The sequence below is a fragment of the Budorcas taxicolor genome, chromosome 16 (genome assembly GCF_023091745.1).
Source record: "Budorcas taxicolor isolate Tak-1 chromosome 16, Takin1.1, whole genome shotgun sequence".
Classification (NCBI taxonomy): Eukaryota; Metazoa; Chordata; class Mammalia; order Artiodactyla; family Bovidae; genus Budorcas; species Budorcas taxicolor.
The window spans coordinates 3135798-3158098 of NC_068925.1; the positions used below are offsets into that span (position 1 = coordinate 3135798).

Consider the following 22301-nt stretch of genomic DNA (forward strand, 5'->3'; position numbering starts at 1 on the left):
CACTGGAACATGATCCAAGTGCAGGGAAGCGCATGGGCTTTGGACTCAGTCTGACTCAGCCTCACATCCTCGCTCTGTTATTAACCAGATATGCAACCTTGGACGAGTCACTGATCCTCAATTTCCTCAACTTAAACGAAGATAATAAGTACCTCTCAAGTTTGCCATGAGACTACCTCACACCGGTTAGAATGGCCATCATCGAAAAATCTAGAAACAATAAATGCTGGAGAGGGTGTGGAGCAAAGAGAACCCTCTTGCACTATTGGGTGCTTGCCTAGGAATCCCACGGACAGAGGAGCCTGGTGGGCTACAGTCCATGGGGTCACAAAGAGTCGGACACAACTGAAGTGACTTAGCTAGCTTGCACTACTGGTGAGAATGTAAACTGATACAGCCATCATGGAGAACAGTGTGGAGATTCCTTAAAAAATCTAGGAATAAAACCACCATATGACCCAACAATCCCACTACTGGGCATATACCCTGAGAAAACCGTAATTCAAAAAGGCACATGTAGCCCAATGTTCATCGCAGCGCTATTTCAATAGCTAGGATATGGAAACAACCTAGATGTCCATCGACACATGAATGGATCAAGAATCTGTGGTGCACACACACAATGGAATTTTACTCAGCCATAAAAAGGAATGCATTTGAGTCAGTTCTAATGAGGTGGATGAACCTAGAGCCTATTCTAGAGTGAAAGAAGTCAGAAAGAGAAAAAACAAGCACCATCTACTTACATATGCTTAGAATCCAGAAAGATGGGACCGATGAGCTGATTTGCAGGGCAGCGGTGGAGACACAGGCACAGGGAACAGGCCTGTGGGCAGGAGGGGCGGGGGAAGGAGAGGGCTGGACGGCGGGCAGAGGGCACGGAGACACACACACCACTGGAAAAGAGCCAGTGCAAACTTGTTGTGTGACTCAGGGAGCTCACATCGGTGCTCTGTGACAACCTGGTGGGGTGGGAGGGCAGGGTGGGAAGTGGGAGGAAGGTTCAAGAGGGAGGGGCCCTATGTGCACTGATGGCTGATTCATGCTGATGCATGGCAGAAACCAATACAATATTGGAAAGCAACTATTCTTCAATTAAAAATAAATAAATTGTTAAAAAAGATTGTCATGAACATTAGAAATTATGTGTACAAAGCTTTTGACACCATAGCCCACACATAGTAGAATTCAAATTAGGCAGCTACTATCACGCACTGGGGATGTTCCTGAGGCGGTTACTGAGGTGGTTAACCAGGCAGCGGGTCTGTGAGATCTGGGTGAGGATTGTGCACTAAGCTGTGTGTACAAGCAAAGCTGTGTCTAGCTGTATTCGACCAAAGCAATTCCTTCTCCTCCGGCAGGCTCCATACGCAGGGGAAGGAGGGTCAGGGGCTGGGCCAAGTTTGCAGACACCTAGACATCTGGGTTAGCTGAAGAACTGATGCTTTTGAACTGTGGAATAGGAGAAGACTCTTGAGAGTCCCTTGGACTGCAAGGAGATCCAACCAGTCCATTCTAAAGGAGATCAGTCCTGGGTGTTCTTTGGAAGGAATGATGCTAAAGCTGAAACTCCAGCACTTTGGGCACCTCATGCCAAGAGTTGACTCATTGGAAAAGACTCTGATTCTGGGAGGGATTGGGGGCAGGAGGAGAAGGGGACAACAGAGGATGAGATGGCTGGATGGCATCACTGACTCGATGGACATGAGTTTGGGTGAACTCCGGGAGTTGGTGATGGACAGAGACGCCTGGCATGCTGCGATTCATGGGGTCGCAAAGAGTTGGACACGACTAAGCGACTGAACTGAACTGAACTGAGACATCTGGGTCCCGGGTCTAAGGCAGTAAGAGGTTGAGAGGAGCTGCAGGAAGCCAGCGACCTGCAGAAGCTTCCTTTCTCCCCTCCACCCAGCAACCGTTGAACACCGCCACCCACACCCACTCTTCGCTCCACCCCCAGCCTGCGTTGCTTTCGACGAGGGAGAGCAGGGCGGAGAGGAAACCCCACCGGAAAGAGGATTCCTCCCCTTCTTTCCCCACGCCACCTTAAGACAAACCAGGAAGCCGCCGCAGCTTGCAACAGGGCCACCTTAACAGGGAGGAATGGCCTGGCTCCCCGCCAAGCCCCACCCTGCCCGGCCTCGCCCCGCCCCTTCCCCTGCTTGGGCGGGGCTGGTGAGCCAGAGTCTGGCCCCAATTGGCTGGAGCTGTTGCCATGACGAGCATTTTCTTAAGAAAGCTCTGCCGTTGAAACCGTTTAAATCCGGGCGTGGAAAGGGGGCGCGAAGTTCTCCTCCCTCCGAGAAAAGCAAGACCAGGGACATCCGCCCAGCTCCCCGGCGCCCCTTTCCTTCCAGGAACCTGAGAGGTTCTTCCCTTGGGAGGGCCGGTGGAGACCCAGCCCACTCTGGTTTCCGCGGGGAAGGCAGAAGAGACCAGCTAACAACTCCGGCGTGGTTGCCACACTGTGGAGACCGGTGAGTAGACACCCCCCACCCTACCCCTGTCCATGGAAGGCTGGAGGGGGAGTCCCGCGTGCAGAAGCCTGGATCTTTGCCAAGAAAGAGAGGTAGGCTTGCAGAGAATGAATTGAATCGTTCGTGATTTGCAAACTTAGTTTCTTTCTCTCCTCTCAACGACTTCTTTAACTCCCTGAATTTCTTCCTAGCATATTAGTTGCGACTGGCTTTAGGGCGTGTGTATGTGTATATATGTGCACAGATTTGTCAAATACTGTATTTCCTTCCTAGATTCAGTTCTTAGAAACCATATAATCAAACAAGTGATTTCTCCTCCCCGCCCCCCAGTTGTCATTCTTAGGCTGTGGGGGTAGGGAAGTGGAGGGTCTGTATTTTTCATACCTAAATTGAGCTTTTGGCAAAAGCATTTGTTTTCCCCCATTCGTTCCTGCCCTCCCTGCCCCCTCCTCTCCCTTGGCTTGGGAATGAGACACAGAATGGAAAACTGTTGCAGAAATATTTTCCGTGTCTGTTGCCTTTCTTGAAAGCCCTAAAGAGAGATGGAAAAAAAAAAAAACTGAGTATGAAATCTTCAATAGGAAGGAGGGGCAGCTCTGGGGGCTGAGAAAGGGCTCACTGGGGGGTGAGTGGCGGTTTGAGCTAGGAGAAGTTGGGGGCGGGGAAGGGGAATGCATACATTTTCTTTGGTTTTGTAGAGAAACCTCAGCAGTTTCTCTCTACCGCTTGCAAAACATCCTCAGACTTTCACGTCTATAATTAGTCGTGGAAAAAGCTGGGAGTTCCCTCATACCGTTGTTGTTTGAGTGTATGCAGAGCATCAAGAACCAACTGTATGAGTGTCTCTGAGGGCACCGCCCCATATATAGCTGTTCCCAAAGAGGAGAAAGGCAAAGGGGTGAAGTTGGAAAGTTTGCAGTTTCACCGGGCTGGCGAGTGTTTGGTGGTTAGGGTGGGCCACAGGCAACTTTAGGAGGGTCCCAGCATCCTGGGCCACTGTGCTGTCTTGATGAAGAGCTAGAAATTCATGCTGGGATTGTCCCTCCTTTTGGTTCACAAACACACTCAAATACTTGGCTCGCCCCTGGGGTGGAGGAGGCAAGCTGGCATCCTCTGCAGGCGAGTCCAGCCTCACATACGCCTCCGTCATCTCTCTGAAGGATCCACCGCGCTCCTGCCGGGTGTGGAGGGTGCGGGAGTGGCTGGCCACAATCCTGGTAGAGTGGGCACTCTGTTGGCCAGGATCACGGCCCTCCCGGGCATACCTGCCAGACTCACCGTAACTTGAAGTTAGTGCCTGCCAGCCTGGTAGGGGGGATCTCAGCTGACGCAGTAGGCCCCGCGGCGGTGAGGGCGCCAAAGGGACCGGAAACCCCCACCGCACCCACCTCGCCTGGGTGGAGTGCCTGGCCGGGAGAGAAGGTCTCTCTCCCTCCCGGAGCCTCCCCCCAGAGCAGCCCCTTCTGGTCCTTACCACTTGGAGCTCCCTGCCCCTACTGCCCCCTCAGCTCAAGGCCCTCTTTACAAGGAAGGAAGGGCCGAGACCAAGGTCATCCTAGGCTGCGGCAGGCCCTGGGGAGAGGGGCCTCCGGGGCAGGGTCCCGGGGAGAAAGTGTAGGACGCGGGTTCCCTCGGCGGCCGGCCATGGCTGGCGGCCCACGGAGCGCGCTCTGGGGCTGGTGAAGGGTGCTGGGGAGCCGATCCTGCCCCCGAGGCTGGGGAGTGCAGGTGTGTGGAACCGAGCGCCCGCCCTCGCCCCCTCGGCCAGTTTGGTCGGAAGAGTCTTAAAGGCGAGGTTAGAACCTGGAAAGAAGGAAGCAGAAGATTTGGGGGAGAGCAGACACAGAGGCCGGGAAGCAACAGGAACCCGTTTCCACTCTGGGGTTCTGGATGACGGGGCTGCCTGCACTCCTGCAAGGTCAGACCGCGCCTCTCCCTAGACTCTGCGGGAGGAGCGAGGGGGACCTTACCCCGCGGGCAGGGGGCCCACGGCAGGACCCCGCCTGGGTCCTGAGGAAAGCCAGGGAGAGGAGCTCATCTTTTGGCCCGGGAGCCCCGTCCTCCGCGCCACCATCTTGCAGAAGCACAACCCCGAAACCACCCTCTCCTCCGCGCCCGGCGCCGTCTCCCACTCCGGCGGCCCGTAACCCCCGCGTCCGCGCGGCGGCCCCCCACGCAGGGCCCTGACCCGGGGTCAACCCCGGCGGGCTCGCGGAGGCGTCTCCGGGACACGCGGGGCGCGCCCGCCGCTTCGAGCCGCGGGCGGGGGCCGAGGGGCTCCCCGCTCCCCACGCCCGCCCCGCGGGCCCGGGGCGTGTCCGCGCTGCGCCCCCTCCGCCGCGGCCACGCCCGGCTGCTGCCCCGCCCCGGGCCTGCGGGGGCTGAGCGCACCGGGCACCCCGGGCTCTGGGCCGAGCGCGGTTCCCTGCCCCCGGGGGTGCCGGGCGCCTTCTCCCGGTTACCCTCTCCGCAGCCCTGTGTGGGTTCAGAACCCAGCAGGACGAGCACCGTTCGCTTCTGCACACTGGCTTCTCAGCACCGAGGGCGCAGTCAGTGTTTGCGGGCGGGAGAAGCTGGCGCCTGGGGGCCTGGGAGCCGGGCTGACTCCTGGCTTCCCTGCGGTCTCCGGCCTCCTTTTGGACGGGAACGCCCCCTCCCCCGGTGATGGTGGGAGGGAGTGCTGAGTCGGGTTTGTCAGGGGTCGATGGCCTTGGGTGTCCAAGAAAGTCAGAACCGGAGGGCCCAGGGGGGCAGAAGTAGCAGGTGCTGCGGGCGGGGACCCAGAGCAGGCGCGGAGGACCGGGACTCTGCCTCTCTCGCCGCGGCCCCTTGAGAAGAAGAGGGGTCCTGGGCCACTCAACCCAGCCCTGACCCGCTGCCACCTGCCAGCGTTTCATGTATTACAGAGGAAACTGTCTCTTATTCGAGAATAATTCGGCTTCTCTCAGCAACCGCCGTGGGCCCTTTTCGTCTCTTTTCTATTCCCCTGGCCTTTGACCTAGAAGGCCTGCCTGCTGAGGGGATTCCAGACCCACCAGGCCTTGGAGGGAAAAAGAGAGGGTGTTCCTTCTTGGTCCCAGCACCTTAAGAGTCCTGTCTGAACCCAGTGTTGGGTTCAGCTTCTTAGAGGAATGCCCCTCCTAGGCCCCACTGCCTTCCCTGGAGGAGCCTCCGACCTCCTCCACCAGCCCCCTGGGATAGGGCTCCCTTCCCTGCCGGCTCCCGCCCCTCAGACCCTCACTGAGTCCTGTCATCTCTGATGGGTATTTGCTGGGTGGGGGTAAGAAGGAGGGAGGGACGAGCAAGGCAGGGGTCTCAGGGAAGCAGAGTCATCTGGGATGCCGTCCCTTCCCACTCATTTCCCCCTGCTGCAGAGCGGGTTAGAGGAGGACAGCAGGCCGCGGTCCGGAAGGCTGGTGCCGAATGCTTTGTGCTCCACTTCCTCTCCCGGCCATTTCTCTGTCTCCTCTTTCCTCTTTCCCTGCATGAGCCATTGTTGTCCCACTGACTTATTTCCTCTGCACGTGGTGAAGCAGAAATGACCAGCGCTGCAGCCCCTCCACCATAAGCCAGTCCTCTGTGTTCCGCCCACAGAGACGGGGTTGAGGAGGGAACCGACAGGACCAACTTAGAACCAGAGACGACTGCCAGCCAGGGGAGGAGCTGGTGCAGGCAATTTGTGCTGGAACAGGGGCGGATCAGACAGGCCAAAGGAGAAAAAGGAGGTGAGCACACAGGTGTTGGGGGCAACAGTTCCCCCACCCCTGTTTGGACTCTCTTCACTCTTAATTCTCTGGCTATAGTCTTCAGCCTCATCATTTCTCTCTGCTCTGGTTTCCCAAGTTAAGTACAAAAATCTTTGGGATAATTCAGGGTGACGGACTGGGATGAAATCAGTGAGACTGCTTTGCTTTGGCCTCCTTGAGCTGCATCACTCAGGGCAGAGGGAGCTTAGGGTAATGTGTTAATTGTCGAGGAGGTTAAAGACTCTCAGATAAGCTCAGGGAAACTCAGCTTAGAACACTTCATAGCATCCTGCTGTGATCTTCTACCTGCAAAATCAGTGTCAGGGGTGCTGCTGGTGCTGAGTTGCTTCAGTTGTGTCTGACCGTGTGTGACCCCATAGACGGCAGCCCACCAGGCTCCCCTGTCCCTGGGATTCTCCAGGCAAGAACACTGGAGTGGGTTGCCATTTCCTTCTGCAATGCATGAAAGTGAAAAGTGAAAGTGAAGTTGCTCAGTTGTGTCCAACTCTTAGCGACCCCATGGACTGCAGCCTACCAGGCTTCTGCATCCATGGGATTTTCCAGGCAAGAGTCCTGGAGTTGGGTGCCATTGCCTTCTCCAGTCAGGGGTGCAACCTAGTACAACTCCTATGGAGAGCAAGTAAGCAATATCTAAAAAACAACATACGCATTTACCCAGCAGTCCTGTTTCTAGAAATTTATCCAGAAAATGCACATTCACAAATACAGAAAGACAGGTGCACAAGGTAATTATTTAAGGCATATTTGTAATAAGGAAATCATTGGAATTATCAATGTCTCTGTGTGTGTGCACTCAGTTGTGTGTGATTCTTTGCGACCCCAAGGACTGCAGCCAGGCTTCTCTGTCTGTGGGGTTTTCCAGGCAAGAATAGTGGAGCAGGTTGCCATTTCCTACTCCAGGGGATCTTCATGACCCAGGGATGTAAATCGTGTCTTCCATGTCTCCTGCTTTGCAGGTGGATTCTTTACCACTGTGCCACCTAGGAAGTCTGGAAACTATCTATGTCCATCTTTAATAGACACATGGAGTACTCTGCAGCCAAAAAAAATGAGTAGGAGCTCTGTGATCTAATATATGATACCTAGGATATGTTGTTATTAAGTGAAAACAGCAAGATGTGAAAGAATGTGCACAGTATGCCATCTTTGGGTTGAGGAAGTGGGAGAAATATGGCTTTTTTTTTGCAAACTGATACATACACACAGGAAGGATAAACCAGAAATTAATTAATTAAAATGGTTACCTATAGTGGGTAGGTAGAAACTAGTTAGAGAGGCTAGAGATTGGCATGAAACTCTAATGATGCCTTTTTAGACTGTTTTGAATTTTGAACCAGGTAAATATTTTATGTATTCACAAAATTAGATCAAAAAGAAAGAAGCAGACTCTAAAGCTGACTGCAACAGAAATATGCTAACTGAATATCAATTTGATTACAAATAAGAGAGTTAATTCTAGTAGTTTTTTAGTTTGGTGCGCTGACCCTATATCCATACTGAAATGTATATTCTAAGGATAAAAAGAACTGCAAAAAAATCTCAGAACTTTGTGGTATTGGTGCAATAAAATGGAAGCTTTTCTGATTATTGTAGGCTAGCTCAAAGAAGTAACTATTGTGGGGCCCTACATGGGAAACCTTAAAAAAGAAGGGCTAGCTTTGAGGTTTACAGCTAAGATGGCGCCTGGCGGATGAGACGAGGGCGTGGCGTAAGTTGTTTGTTAAAACTTTTGATTGGCTGTCTTGATTTCCGTGCACGTGGACAGCACGTGATCACCGCGTGATTACCATAGACTTGTTAGGATGAAGCGCGTGAAGACTTGACCTTTAACGTGATTGGTGCAACCCTCGCAAACCACCCCCCTCCCGCCTTGCTCGCCTATATAAACCAAGAGTTTGCGGTAATAAAGCGGAACTGCTTCGACGGAATGCCTGTGGCGTGTGATCGTCTCTCGCTCGCAGAGGGGCTGGGTAGGCGCACAGCAGGCTCACCTCTCCTTGGGACCCCTCAGCTTTGCTGAGGGAAGTTCCACTGCCTCTCTCTTTCTGCGGAGCGCCCCTCTCAACTATGTTGATGTTTCTGGCAATCAGAGTCTCACTCTGGAAAAAGACAAAAATGGGGGAAGGTGAGGCAAAGCCCTATGATTTTTTTATGAATCTCCTATGTCTGTTCCCTGGAAGGGTCTAGAAGCAATGCTCTGCAGTAGCACTGAACACACCTAGCGCTTGGAGTTTTATTTCTAAGTACCACTTTCCATTAAAAGAAAGCAATGCTCCTTGGACATATGGCTGATTCCAAGTGTGGGAATGGGAATGTAATAGAGTGTAAGACACTGAATAAAAGGTTCCTTGAGTCCATTCTGAAAGTTAAAAAGCAGCAGGGAGGAGTGGGGAGAGAAAACTCTGTAAAGATAAATGCCAATGAAGTGTGGAAGTGAGGACAGAACTTTAAACTTACCCGTTTGCAGCCCTAAAGTAATAGCTGATTTGAGCTAGACTTAATAATGGATGCCAGGACCACTGGGTGAAAGGCTGGTCTTAGTGTGTTGCCTCGCAGTTACCCCCTAGAAAAGGAAACACCTGTCTTTAGGGCAAGTCGGCACTGACCACCTTAACCTAATAACCAAACGTCAGCAGTAGCGGAAACACCTGGCGCTAATTCCTCCTGAAGTTCTATCGTATCATCTATGTTCTTGTCAAAATGTTTATCCTGATTCTAATCATGAGATGAGAGACAAATCTAGAATGAGAGCCCTTCTTTTTTATTTCTTTACATGCCCATGTAACAAATTTATTCACTTTTTAACTGTTCCTGTGTGATAAAAGTCACACTTTTTGGTGTGCAGTTCTGTGAGTCTGGACAAAAGTGATCATCCTATAATCACCGCCACCATGAGATTGTTGTTCAGTTGCTCAACTCTTTGCAACCCCATGGACTGCAGCACGCCAGGCTTCCATGTCCTTCACCATCTCTCAGAGCTTGCTCAGTCCCATGTCCGCTGAGTCAGTGATGCCATCCAGCCATCCTCTGTCATCCCCTTCTTCTGCCTTCAATCTTTCCCAGCATCAGGGTCTATTATTTTACGAAAGACCCTGATGTGCCATGACATACTGAACCACAATATTTGCCTTTCCCACACATCCTACTGATGGAATTGCACAGGATGTGATCTTTTGTGTCTGACTTTCACTAAGCATGACACAGTTCAGATCCTCCTGTGTTCTTTTGTGTCGCAAGAGCGTGTATTACAGAGTAGATGCCCATTGTTTCCGTTTATCTGTTCACTAGTTTAAGGAGATTTTGTTTGTTTCCAAGTTTTTGGAGATTGAATAAATTCACTCTAAATATTGGACTCAGGTTTTTGTGGCAAAATTCACTTCTTTAGAGTTATAATTTATAAGAAACTGTTAGAATGTTTTCCAAAGTGGCTCTACTATTTTGAACCAACACTGCATGATAATTCCATTGGCTCTGCATCCTTACCAGCACTTAGTATGGTCACCTTTTTGAAGCTAATCTATCATATGTTTAGAGGTATGAAATTAGTTGGTAGTTGGGCTATTATTTGATGTCATCAGCCTGAAATGTTGAAAAACCTAGTAAGAAATAAGGCAGGCATCTCTGGATGTTAGCAACCAAAAAAAATCTGCTGGGGTAGAATGAGAGTTATTCTCCATAACAACTGAGACTTCAAAAAAGTTACTAAATTATTAAAAAAACATTAAAATTGTGTGTTTGGAGAGAAGGGTAGGGAGGCTGAAACCTCTTTAGCTTTAAAGAGGTATTTTAGTCAAATGCAATGCATAAACCTAATTGGGTCTTGGGTCAGAAAAAAAAATAAAAAGACCATAAAAGACATTCTGGGACAACTGGGAAATATTTAATATAGATATTAGATGACATGTAATTTTTGTTAATCTTTAAAGGTATGCTAATGGCCATGATAATGATTTTATAAGAGAATATATTTATGCAAAAGTATTCAAGGGCACAGTGTCTGCAAGTGGTTTTCAAATGGTTCAGCAAACAAAAGTGTGTGTGTGTGTATTTATGTACATCAAGAGGGCACACAAGATGCTAACAATTGGTGAATCTAAGTGGCGGGTCTGGAGTTGTTTATTGTACTGTTTTTTTCAACATTTCAGATTTGGAATGTTTCCTAACAAGGTAGGGAGAGAAGTGCATGTGGGGGGGGGGGGGGGGACCCTTGGATTCCTAGATTCCCTCACTCACCCCTGTGACTGCACCAACAGCGCGTCTGCTCTCAGCTCCCTCACCAGCACACTGCACCTTCTGGGAAGTTTTGTTTTACCCTCACCGCCTTAGCATCAGGCTCTTCTTTCTGGGTGGGAGCAGCTTGGGCAGCCCGGAGTAGCCGGTGGACGCAGGCGCTTGCCTGCGGGGCCATGGCCAGCCAGGGAGGCCGGGGGGCGGAGGCTTCCAGAATCACCGTGTGCCCTCTGAGAACGGTCCTCCGTGTAAGAGGAGGGACCCACCACGGTTCAGAAGTCGCTTCTGCCAACCTTTCCCCTCCCTTCTGAATTGTACAATGAGGTGCTTCTGAGGGAACCGAGCTGTGCCTGCCCTGAGCCTTCTAGGTGGGCTAAGCAAGGGCGCCTGGACCGTCCCCTGCTGGAGACGGCACAGGGGCTGCACGGTCGCTAACCCAAGTCACCGTGCTGCCCACTGCTGCCTTCAGCCTGGCTCTGACTCCGGAGAGCGAGCAGGCTTCCAGAACTGCCTGCATTCTCCTCTCCCCTCTCTTTTCTCCCTGGGCACCCTGGGGCTTGGGCCGTGTGTGCTGACTCGGGGCCCTTCTCAGGTAGGAGAGGACTCTGGGTCCTTTGGTCAGTTCCCCTCTGTCTTGCTTGAGGAGCCTGAAAGAGCGGCAGCCAGGAAGCTGGAAGGGGGCAGACAGGGACCAGTTTGTTCTGTGTTGCCAGACCTGCCGGAAGAACTCGGGACTGGGAGTCAGAAAACTGGTGATCTGGGCTTGTGACTACTGCGTGACCTTGATTGAAGCAGGTGATGTCTCTGGGCCTTAATCGCTCCCACTATAAAATGAAACCAAGGTTAGACAAACCGGCATTTCTGATTGAAGGCTCCTTTTCTACGAAGAGGCAAAACTCAACACCCAAACCAAGCTGTTTTCTCATAGAGTCTAGCACAATGTAACATCCTGTAGCTAAGTTCCATCTTTCTTCCCAGGATGACCAGTTGTAAGGAGAGCTAAAAACATCTGCCTGATGGACAGCCACACCCTCCAAGTCTGGGAGTAGAACAAAGTTATTAGATTCCCCATCCCCACTGGCCTGAAAGTTAATTGAGTACATAGTCAGCACCTCCAAGGCCAGAGTTCTGTTATGTCCTAAACCAGAAATTAAGAAAGATTGGCTGGAGATACAGAAATGCAAGACTTCAAGGAGTTTACTTATTTCCTAAGAAATGTGATTCCCCCAGAGAGTTATTAGGTCGAACCATATAAAATTGCCAGTTTGCAACCTCTTTTGACCTATAAAAGGCAACTTAATATTCAAATTAACGTTAATATTAAACATTGAAAGTCAGGAACTACAGTCAGTGCTGTGGAATGGAGAGATGAGATTTCCATCTGAACAATGGATTGGGTTTAGAGAAATTTGGGGAGAGTCACCAGCTGCTAGGCCGGTTTGTCCTCTCTCTCAATCCAGGCTTTTAGCCCTGGAGGTAGACACATTAGCCAGGTCCTTGTCCAGACTCTAGTTGAGATTTCAGCATTAGTTTTTCTGGTAACTGGCCAGGGCCGTTGCCTGTGAGTAGAGAGGAGAGTGCTGTCCATCTGTAGTTGACTGTTCCTGTGCCCTGATGCTTCATATCTGCAGAGTTGAGAATGGAGGAAACTGAGAAAGGAAGAAATAGGAAATGCCGATCTAATTCTCCCCCTCTGGGGGCGGACCGCAGTGGGACGCACACCTGAAGCCTCATCTGGCACAGGATCCTGGGAGCTGAAGGAATTAGTGGGAATGTGGAGGCCAGAATTTGACAGGTCTGGAGACCTGGAGAATCCCAGGGACGGGGGAGCCTAGTGGGCTGCCGTCTGTGGGGTCGCACAGAGTCGAACACGACTGAAGCGACTTAGCAGCAGCAGCACAGCACCCCATCCTTAGAGGAGGTAATTGCCAAACAGGATTGGGACGAGGAGAGAAACAGCTTTGATGGAGGAGAGGATGGGGGAGGATGGGTGGATTGGGAGGAAGGGCTGTCTGCACGTGGCCGAGGACTCTCAGCATCGTGGAGAGTCAGGCGCTCTGGCAGCTGACGGGAAGCTGTCTGCTGTCCCATCCTTTGTCTGAGCCAGTGCCCAGGTCTCAGGGAGGCGGCATCCGGCCTCAGCTGCAGCCTGCTGCCTGCCTGCTCTCCCGGTACCATGGACCTTTCGGATGATTTTTTTTTTATGTTCCCTCCCCGCTGTCTATACTACGGCCTTCTTTGTGGGAAGCATTTGTAGGACATCTGTTGGAATGCTAGGATGGGCACAGCTGGCATCCAAACTTCCAGGGGCTTTCTGACCTTGGTACAAGGGAGGTTGGTCAGCAGGCTTTGGGCTGGGGAGGTTTTATTTTATTGAGCCAGAGCATTTGAGATGGATCGACCTGGAGAAATGGTCCAGTTTCCCTTTATCCCAAGTGAGAAAACTGAAACGTAGAGACTTGTCCAAGAACACCAGAGTAGTTGGAGGCCAAGCCCAGTTCGCCCCACTCCACGCCTGTGATTAGGCCCCCGGCCCCTCCGTGCATTTCTGCGTGAGCCAGATGGATGTCGAATCACCTTGGTACCCACTTTATCTACCCATGTAATTGGGGCGATTATTCTAGCCCCTCTTGGGATGATGTGCAGCGTGATGAGATCGTGTGCTAGAAGCTTTTTCGAAGAAAGATGCCAGAAACCATGGGGTTGTTGTGCCATGCTTATTACTGTTGCTGCTGCTATTAGCAGTTAAGGTTATTAGGACTAGAGAAAATGCAAAGGAGAAGCGCTTTGGTACCCCCTTGTCACTGTAGCTTCTCATGGGCCTGAGTTTTTCTCCTGGTCCTTTCCACATCCCTTCTCAGGCACCTGGGCCTTGAGCTGGGAAAGGCAGAGTAACGCGGAGCAGAAGCAGAGTCCTGGAAAGGGTTGGGCAGAACCCTCCTCCTGCCTGGGTATCTCCAGCTCTACCCTTTTTTCAGAACGTGGACTTTGGGAAGGAGCGTGGAGGGAAAACACTCTGACCTTCACTTCTTCCTTGGCAGCTGACTAACCTGGGTTGGCTGGGGGCTCTGATTTAGGGGCTAAGAATCAGCAGAGTTGAGCCACTTGTAATAGGACAGAACAGATTGATTTTATTGCCAGAGCCAATTTGTCGTTCATATGCTTGTTCATTTATTCATTTGTTCATTCAGCAAACACAAAATGAGCACAAACTGTGTGTCCGGAGCAGTGTTAGAATTTGGGAGGAAGTGGTGTCCAGAAGGCAGGGAAGGACTAAGAATCACCTACTTTCAGCTCAAGGACAAGTGAGCTGAGCCTGGGCACCCACAGCAAGCCCTGATTGTGGCAGTGTTCCCAAGAACTTGCATTTGTGTCCTTGAAGTATACCTTTAACCCCTGAGCTCAGGAAGATCAGGCTTAGATTCCATGATGGACTGAGCTGGGAAGGGCACCTCTGTGTCACTGATAAGACTGGCCTGATGAAGGACTTACCCTCGTGCTTGTCTTCTGGGCCAGGGCCTGGTGCTGGAGCTGGGTGTTTGTCCAGCCTGGTATACCCAGTCCTTAGGCTGGCATCCCAGTGTTGTCTGACTTTACAATCCCCTCCTTATGTTCTCAGAATCTGATGGGAGATATTCTGTTGCTAGGATTTGCAGAAGGATCTGAATGGAACCTTGGAAAGAAAAAATAAACATCCAGAGAAGCCCTTCAGTTTCTCTTCCAGTCCTTATTTCTCATTTCAGCCCTTCCACCCTATTTGGCAGTGTGATATTGAAGGATAGTTCAGCTCAGTTCAGTCACTCAGTTGTACCCAACTCTTTGCAACCCCATGAACTGCAGCACACCAGGCCTCGCTGTCCATCACCAACTCCCGGAGTCCACCCAAACCCATGTCCATTGAGTTGGTGATGCCATCCAACCATCTCATCCTCTGTCATCCCCCCTCCTCCTGTCCTCAGTCTTTCCCAGCATCAGGGTCTTTTCAAATGAGTCAGCTCTTCACATCAGGTGGCCAAAGTATTGGAGTTTCAGCTTCAACATCAGTCCTTCCAATGAACACCCAGGACTGATCTCCTCTAGGATGGACTGGCTGGATCTCCTTGCAGTCCAAGGGACTCGCAAGGGTCTTCTCCAACACCACAGTTCAAAAGCATCAATTCTTTGGTGCTCAGCTTTGTTTGTAGTCCAACTCTCACATCTATATATGACCGCTGGAAAAACCACAGCCTTGGCTAGACTGACCTTTGTTGGCAAAATGATGTCTCTGCTTTTAAATATGCTGTCTAAGTTGGTCATAACTTGCCTTCCAAGGAGTAAGCGTATTTTAATTTCATGGCTACAGTCACCATCTGCAGTGATTTTGGAGCCCAGAAAAATAGTCAGCCACTGTTTCCCCATGTATTTGCCATGAAGTGATGGGACCGGATGCCATGATCTTAGTTTTCTGAACGTTGAGCTTAATGGATAAGACAGTGGATTTAGATTCGATTGATGCATGTTATATACATCTTTATTGAACCTCAGCTTTCCCATCTTTTTTTTTCATTTTTTGAATGTTGAGTTTTGTTTTTTGTTTTTAATTTTATTTTTACTTTATTTTACTTTACAATACTGTATTGGTTTTGCCATGCATTGACATGAATCCACCATGGGTGTATACAAGCTCCCAATCCTGAATCCCCATCCCACCTCTCTCCCCATATCATCTCTCTGGATCATCCCCGTGCACCAGCCCCAAGCATCTTGTATCCTGTATCGAACATAGACTGGCACTTCGTTTCTTACATGATAGTATACATGTTTCAATGCCATTCCCCTGAATCATCCCACCCTCTCCCTCTCCGTCAGAGTCCAAAAGTCCGTTCTATACATCTGTGTCTCTTTTGCTGTCTCGCATCCAGGGTCATCATTACCATCTTTCTAAATTCCGTATATATGTGTCAGTATACTGTATTGGTGTTTTTCTTTCTGGCTTACTTCACTCTGTATAATCGGCTCCAGTTTCATCCATCTCATTAGAACTGATTCAAATGTATTCTTTTGAATGGCTGAGTAATATCCATTGTTTATATGTACCGCAGCTTTCTTATCCATTTATCTGCTGATGGACATCTAGGTTGTTTCCATGTCCTGGCTATTATAAACAGTGCTGCGATGAACATTGGGGTACATGTGTCTCTTTCAATTCTGGTTTCCTCGGTGTGTATGCCCAGCAGTGGGATTGCTGGGTCATAAGGCAGCTCTGTTTGCAATTTTTTAAGGAATCTCCACACTGTTTTCCATAGCAGCTGTACTACTTTGCATTCCCACCAACAGTGTAAGAGGGTTCCCTTTTCTCCACATCCTTTCCAGCATTTATTGCTTGTAGACTTTCGGATCACAGCCATTCTGACTGGTGTGAAATGGTATCTCATTGTGGTCTTGATTTGCGTTTCTCTGATAATGAGTGATGTTGAGCATCTTTTCATGTGTTTGTTAGCCATCCGTATGTCTTCTTTGGAGAACTGCCTATTTAGTTCTTTGGCCCATTTTTTGATTGGGTCGTTTATTTTTCTGGAGTTGAGCTGCATAAGTTGCTTGTATATTTTTGAGATTAGTAGTTTGTCAGTTGCTTCATTTGCTATTGTTTTCTCCCATTCCAAAGGCTGTCTTTTCACCTTACTTATAGTTTCCTTTGTTGTGCAGAAGCTTTTAATTTTAATTAGATCCCATTTGTTTGTTTTTGCTTTTATTTCCAGTATTCTGGGAGGTGGATCATAGAGGATCCTGCTGTGATTTATGTCGGAGAGTGTTTGGCCTATGTTCTCCTCTAGGAGTTTTATAGTTTCTGGTCTTACATTTAGATCTTTAATCCATTTTGAGTTTATTTTTGTGTGTGGTGTTAGAAAGTGATCTAGTTTCATTCTTTTACAAGAGGTTAACCAGTTTTCCTAGCACCACTTGTTAAAGAGATTGTCTTTACTCCGTTGTATATTCTTGCCTCCTTTGTCAAAGATAAGGTATCCATAGGTGTGTGGATTTGTCTCTGGGCTTTCTATCTTGTTCCATTGATCTATATTTCTGTCTTTGTGCCAGTACCATACTGTCTTGATGACTGTGGCTTTGTAGTAGAGCCTGAAGTCAGGCAAGTTGATTCCTACAGTTCCATTCTTCTTTCTCAAGATTGCTTTGGCTGTTTGAGGTTTTTTGTATTAACATACAAATTGTGAAATTATTTGTTCTAGTTCTGTGAAAAATACCGCTGGTAGCTTGATAGGGATTGCATTGAATCTGTAGATTGCCTTGGGTAGTATACTCATTTTCACTATATTGATTCTTCCAATCCATGAACATGGTATATTTCTCCATCTATTAGTGTCCTCTTTGATTTCTTTCAGCAGTGTTTTATAGTTTTCTATATATAGGTCTTTAGTTTCTTTAGGTAGATATATTCCTAAGTATTTTATTCATTTTGTTGCAATGGTGAATGGAATTGTTTCCTTAATTTCTTTTTCTACTTTCTCATTATTAGTGTATAGGAATGCAAGGGATTTCTGTGTGTTGATTTTATATCCTGCAACTTTACTATATTCATTGATGAGCTCTAGTAGTTTTCTGGTGGAGTCTTTAGGGTTTTCTAGGTAGAGGAGCATGTCATCTGCAAACAGTGAGAGTTTTACTTCTTCTTTTCCAATTTGGATTCCTTTTATTTCTTTTTCTGCTCTGATTGCTGTGGCCAAAACTTCCAGAACTATGTTGAATAGTAATGGTGAAAGTGGGCACCCTTGTCTTGTTCCTGACTTTAGGGGAAATGCTTTTAATTTTTCACCATTGAGGATAATGTTTGCTGTGGGTTTGTCATATATAGCTTTTATTATGTTGAGGTATGTTCCTTCTATTCCTGCTTTCTGGAGAGTTTTTATCATAAATGGATGTTGAATTTTGTCAAAGGCCTTCTCTGCATCTATTGAGATAATCATATGGCTTTTATTTTTCAATTTGTTAATGTGGTGAATTACATTGATTGATTTGTGGATATTGAAGAATCCTTGCATCCCTGGGATAAAGCCCACTTGGTCATGGTGTATGATCTTTTTAATGTGGTGTTGGATTCTGATTGCTAGAATTTTGTTGAGGATTTTTGCATCTATGTTCATCAGTGATATTGGCCTGTAGTTTTCTTTTTTTGTGGCGTCTTTGTCCGGTTTTGGTATTAGGGTGATGGTAGCCTCATAGAATGAGCTTGGAAGTTTACCCTCTTCTGCAATTTTCTGGAAGAGTTTGAGTAGGATAGGTGTTAGCTCTTCTCTAAATTTTTGGTAGAATTCAGCTGTGAAGCCGTCTGGACCTGGGCTTTTGTTTGCTGGAAGATTTCTGATTACAGTTTCAATTTCCATACTTGTGATGGGTCTGTTAAGATTTTCTATTTCTTCCTGGTTTAGTTTTGGAAAGTTGTATTTTTCTAAGAATTTGTCCATTTCTTCCACGTTGTCCATTTTATTGGCATATAATTGCTGATAGTAGTCTCTTATGATCCTTTGTATTTCTGTGTTGTCTGTTGTGATCTCTCCATTTTCATTTCTAATTTTATTGATTTTATTCTTCTCCCTTTGTTTCTTGATGAGTCTAGCTAATGGTTTGTCAGTTTTATTTATCCTTTCAAAGAACCAGCTTTTGGCTTTGTTGATTTTTGCTATGGTCTCTGTTTCTTTTGCATTTATTTCTGCCCTAATTTTTAAGATTTCTTTCCTTCTACTAACCCTGGGGTTCTCCATTTCTTCCTTTTCTAGTTGCTTTAGGTGTAGAGTTAGGTTATTTATTTGACTTTTTTCTTGTTTCTTGAGGTATGCCTGTATTGCTATGAACTTTCCTCTAAGCACTGCTTTTATAGTGTCCCACAGGTTTTGGGTTGTTGTGTTTTCATTTTCATTGATTTCTATGCATATTTTGATTTCTTTTTTGATTTCTTCTGTGATTTGTTGGTTATTCAGAAGCGTGTTGTTCAGCCTCCATATGTTGGGATTTTTAATATTTTTTCTCCTGTAATTGAGATCTAATCTTAATGCATTATGGTCAGAAAAGATGCTTGGGATGATTTCGATTCTTTTTGAATTTATCAAGTTTAGATTTATGGCCCAGGATGTGATCTATCCTGGAAAAGGTTCCGTGAGCACTTGAGAAAAAGGTGAAATTCATTGTTTTGGGGTGAAATGTCCTATAGATATCAATTAGGTCTAACTGGTCTATTGTGTCATTTAAAGTTTGCATTTCTTTGTTAATTTTCTGTTTAGTTGATCTGTCCATAGGTGTGAGTGGGGTATTAAAGTCTCCCACTATTATTGTGTTATTGTTAATTTCCCCTTTCATGCTTGTTAGCATTTGTCTTACATAGTGTGATGCTCCTATGTTGGGTGCATATATATTTATAATTGTTATATCTTCTTCTTGGATTGATCCTTTGATCATTATGTAGTGGCCGTCTTTGTCTCTTTTCACAGCTTTTGTTTTAAAGTCTATTTCATCTGATGTGAGTATTGCTACTCCTGCTTTCTTTTGGTCTCTATTTGCATGGTATATCTTTTTCCACCCCTTCACTTTCAGTCTGTATGTGTCCGTTGTTTTGAGGTGGGTCTCTTGTAGGCAGCATATATAGGGATCTTGTTTTTGTATCCATTCAGCCAGTCTTTGCCTTTTGGTTGGGGCATTCAACCCATTTACGTTTAAGGTAATTATTGATAAGTGTGATCCCGTTGCCATTTACTTCATCGTTTTGGGTTTGGGTTTATATGCCCTTTTTGTGTTTCCTGTCTAGAGAATATCCTTTAGCATTTGTTGGAGAGCTGGTTTGGTGGTGCTGAATTCTCTCAGCTTTTGCTTGTCTGTAAAGCTTTTGATTTCTCCTTCGTATTTGAATGAGATCCTTGGTGGGTACAGTAATCTGGGCTGTAGGTTATTTTCTTTCATCACTTTGAGTATGTCTTTCCATTCCCTCCTGGCCTGAAGAGTTTCTATTGAAAGATCAGCTGTTATCCTTATGGGAATCCCCTTGTGTGTTATTTGTTGTTTTTCCCTTGCTGCTTTTAATATTTGTTCTTTGTGTTTGATCTTTGTTAATTTGATTAATATGTGTCTTGGGGTGTTTCACCTTGGGTTTATCCTATTTGGAACTCTCTGGGTTTCTTGAACTTGGGTGATTATTTCCTTCCCCATTTTAGGGAAGTTTTCAACTATTATCTCCTCAAGAATTTTCTCATGGTCTTTCTTTTTGTCTTCTTCTTCTGGGACTCCTATAATTCGAATGTTGGAGCGTTTCATATTGTCCTGGAGGTCTCTGAGGTTGTCCTCATTTCTTTTAATTCGTTTTTCTTTTTTCCTCTCTGATTCGCTTATTTCTACCATTCTATCTTCTATTTCACTAATCCTATCTTCTGCTTCTGTTATTCTACTATTTGTTGCCTCCAGAGTGTTTCTGATCTCATTTATTGCATTATTCATTATATATTGACTCTTTATTTCTTCTAGGTCCTTGTTAAACCTTTCTTGCATCTTCTCAATCCTTGTCTCCAGTCTGTTTATCTGTGATTCCATTCTGATTTCAAGATTTTGGATCATTTTCACTAGCAATATTTGGAATTCTTTCTCAGGTAGATTCCCTATCTCCTCCTCTTTGGTTTGGTTTGGTGGGCAACTCTCCTGTTCCTTTACCTGCTGAGTATTCCTCCTTGTCTCTTCATCTTGGTTATATTGCTGCGTTTGGGGTGGCCTTTCTATATTCTGTGAATTTGTGGAGTTCTCTTTATTATGGAGTTTCCTCACTGTGGGTGGGGTTGTATCAGTGGCTTGTCAAGGTTTCTTGGTTAGGGAGGCTTGTGTTGGAGTTCTGGTGGGTGAAGCTGGATTTCTTCTCTCTGAAGTGGTATGAATTGTCCAGTAATGGGTTGTGAGACGTCAATGGTTTTGGAGTAGCTTTAAGCTGCCTGTATATTGAAGCTCAGGGGTGTGTTCCTGTGTTGCTGGAGAATTTGCATGGTATGTCTTGCTCTGGAACTTGTTGGCCCTTGGGTGGTGCTTGGTTTCAGTGTAGGTATGGAGGCGTTTGATGAGCTCCTATTGATTAATGTTCCCTGGATTCAGGATTTCTCTGATGTTCTTAGGATTTGGACTTCAGCCTCTTGTTGCTGGTTTTCAGTTTTATTTTTACCCTAGCCTCAGGACTTCTCCATCAATACGGCACTGATGATAAAGCGTCTAGGTTAAAGATGAAAGGTTTCTCCACATTGAGGGTCACCCATGGAGGTTTGCTGTTTTTGAAGCCAATGATCTGCTCTGCTGGGTGCCTGATGTGCTCTGCCAGCATTCAGAAGTTGTTTTGTGGAATTTATTCAGCGTTGAAATGTTCTTTTGATGAATCTTTGAGGGAGAAAGTGGTCTCCCCGTCGTATTCCTCTGCCATCTTAGCACCGCCCCAGCTTTCCCATCTTTGAAGTGTACATAAGATCATCCTTCCTTATCTACCCTGTAAAGTGTTGTGATGGACAAATGAGATGTGGTAGATGACAGCGTTGGGTAAACGCCAAAGTGCTGGATGCACATAAGGCTTGTTACTCCAGTGCCCCCTCCTCATCTTGCGGTTCGCATTTCAGCCCTTTCTGCTGCCCAGCCCTCTGATGCCCCTCGCCAGTGCGCCCTTCTCCGATCTCTCGCTTCCACTCCAGCTGCTGCTCTCACCCTGCCTTCTCTCCTTGCCTAGATCAAGATCTAAAACGGCACTTGTTGCATCTTAGATGATAACTACAGTAAAAAGTAATAGTCTAATTACGTGATAGGTATTAAATGTGGATTGTCTCATTTAATATTCTTAGTTGACGATGAAGTCAGTACTAGTATTATCTTCATTTTACAGATTAGTAAAGATGTTCATAAAACACATGCTGAGGTCCAGCCCTAGTTTAGCCTCTTTCTGAATTTCCTCTTTCTACTGCTGATGAATGACTGGCTGACAGGAACAGGGAGAGATTTGACAGCATTTATTGAATGTCGACTAAATACGCTGCTTTCAAATTATGTCACAACAGCCACCATCTGAGACAGTTACTGGATTTGTCTTAGAGATTCTCTGGTTGCAGAATAGAAACCAGTCCAAAAAAGCAAAAGGGCGCTCTAGTAGGTCACAGAGAAATATCACAGAATTAGCGGCAAGAAGTGCGGCTTCCGTGTGGACAGCATCTCTCCTCTGCCCCCCAGTCCACACGCACAGCTCTCATCGTGGTTCACCAAGCAGCAGTTTCAGTGTCCAGACTGATGACCTTCCTGCTTAGCTTTGCAAAGTAAATTAACTCAAGTTTCTCAGCCCAGATATCAAGAGATGTTGATTTCCAGATCAGATCTGATGTCCATCCCTGCTAATTATCTGTGATCTGTGTGGCCTGCTTGAGGAGAGTGTGGACTAATCAAATCATGAACACCCAGGCCTGTCCCTCCAATAGTGGCTGTGGGTGGGAGCAGATGTTTCTCGAGGGGAAGTCCTTGACCTTAAAGACGGATGCAAACCCACCATGCGGTTTATCACAGAAGACTGTCCCTACGGATGTCATAGAGGTGACACCCTGCCGCAGCCCCTAAAGAAGAGATGAGTCATTTGTATTAGAATGTGCATGTTCAGGTGGGCCCAGAAAGATAAGAATACCATTTTTGAACCCTGCTATATGCCAGGCATTTTGTATTCTCTTTCAACCTCACAACATTTCATTGTTTTCATTTTATAAATTAGAAAGCTAATACTCAGCAAGCCAAGCGTCTTGCCTAGAGGTCCTCTGGTTGGTTTGGGCTGGGCCAACGTTTGACCCAA

At 47.2% G+C, this 22301-nt stretch overlaps 1 protein-coding gene across 1 annotated transcript in view; it reads left to right on the top strand.

Moving 5' to 3' along the window:
• The first annotated feature begins 2314 nt into the window (after positions 1 to 2314).
• Positions 2315 to 22301, top strand: part of ATP2B4 (ATPase plasma membrane Ca2+ transporting 4) — a 107183-nt gene continuing 87196 nt past the window's right edge. Inside the window, exon 1 of the mRNA XM_052653953.1 lies at positions 2315 to 2477. The gene's annotated coding sequence lies outside the window, so the exon portion shown is untranslated. The remainder of the gene's footprint in view (positions 2478 to 22301) is intronic.